Source organism: Belonocnema kinseyi, chromosome 5 (genome assembly GCF_010883055.1).
Source record: "Belonocnema kinseyi isolate 2016_QV_RU_SX_M_011 chromosome 5, B_treatae_v1, whole genome shotgun sequence".
Taxonomy (NCBI): Eukaryota; Metazoa; Arthropoda; class Insecta; order Hymenoptera; family Cynipidae; genus Belonocnema; species Belonocnema kinseyi.
In genome coordinates, this window is record NC_046661.1 from 38,424,337 (window position 1) to 38,425,986 (window position 1,650).

Sequence of the window (1,650 nt, forward strand, 5' to 3'; positions counted from 1 at the left end):
TGCGGAACGAACGTGTTATTTACATAAATAGCACGAGAATTCTGGATCAATCTGAAAAATCTCTATCCCATCCACACACTACTCCCTTCCCCTGCCGAGTGAATCACGCCTACCCCGAAAGGGAAATGGCTTAATGGTGTAATAATAATAATAATAATAAAGCTTTCAAATTAAATGATTCGAAAAAAAATTTTTTTTAAAGTAATTTTTCATTTTTAATAGAAAAGTTTTGAAAAACGCTATCGCAACTGGAGGGGAAAAATTTTTTGCATTGATTTTAACAGATCGTAAAAATAGTTATTTACTTAATTTTTGTATTTGTTACATATATTAATACAATCAATTATGTGTGTCCATTTAAAAATTTGTTTAACTTTTAATATTGAAGAATTTTTTATAAACAAGACAATTTTTATGGAATTTAAATTGTTAGTATAAAAAGTTACAATTATTGCATTGAATATTTTATTTAATAATATTAAAGTAACGAAAACTAAACATTCATTATTTTATTTCATAAGTTTCAATTTTAGCGTGAAGTTTCGAATAGAAATAAGGGTCTCGAGTTTAAGGGTTCCCAGTGGCGAAAAATAAGGTAAAGCGTTTTGACAGTTCTGGGTCAAGACTGAGTAGATCCGACCCATTGGCCGGGGATCGCTAGTAGATACAGAATCAACCTTTGGAGGCCCATGCTCTAGCTAATTACGCTAATTTATCGCTTGAATTCTGTTGACAAAATCTCAGCCAACATTTTACGCTGAAAAGCCAGGGTTAACAAAGGAATATTTTTTGTTCAATTTTTTCGTTTTACATATTTTATATGAATAGAAGGATTTAAAAATGTCCCATGAAAATATTTAGAAGAATTAGAAGAATTAGAAGAAATAATCTTAAAAATGAAAGTTTTTAAATGATAAGTATTTTATAAAATATTTTTTTATTTTATTTCTGGAACAATATTTCAAGGGTGGCAGGATACAGAATCAGATATCTAATAAACAAAAACGAAATTTTTAGGATAGCTAAATAACATTCCGTAAAATCAATATCAGCCTATAAAGATAAAAACAAAAATTGCTGTCGAGCTTAGGTGTTTTTGAATTGAGGTCAAAAAGTATGATGAAACAAAATTATCCAGTTCCGAGAAATAGAATGTTGAAGTTTACAATCCCAAAGAGATTCAAATTTCGTGGGTTTTGTAAATTGTTTTTAAACAACCACTGCAAATTTGTTCTTTAACTTTAATACATAATGAAAACTTGTACCCGCAATATAAGGAGGCTGAACAAGAATAAAACAGACCTTGAAAAAAATTTATTCTGTTCCGGGTTAATAAAGATTTAGTGTGGCGGTATCGCACTCTAAAGTAAATGTCCCATTTTGGGCAAGTGACCCAGTTTGTGCGAATGCTCACATACTGTAGGCCAAACCGTGGTAATCTTGAAGTTCATGACACTAGTAATAGTTTATTCACGTTCTACAGTGGATTAAAGATATTTTTGATATAGGTTTTATAGTCATTTTATTACGTGTCCGTGTTCTTTAAAGGTTATATATGTAATGAGCGGATATAATTCGCATTCTCGCTGCTAGGAACAGCACAGTCAGTGACGCAAATTCGCGGTTTCAGTTTGAATAAAAAGAAACTCA

The 1,650-nt window shown here is 30.5% G+C and overlaps 1 protein-coding gene across 1 annotated transcript in view; it reads right to left on the reverse strand.

Moving 5' to 3' along the window:
- Positions 1-1,650, reverse strand: part of LOC117173612 — a 19,430-nt gene that overhangs the window by 16,932 nt on the left and 848 nt on the right. The window lies entirely within an intron of this gene.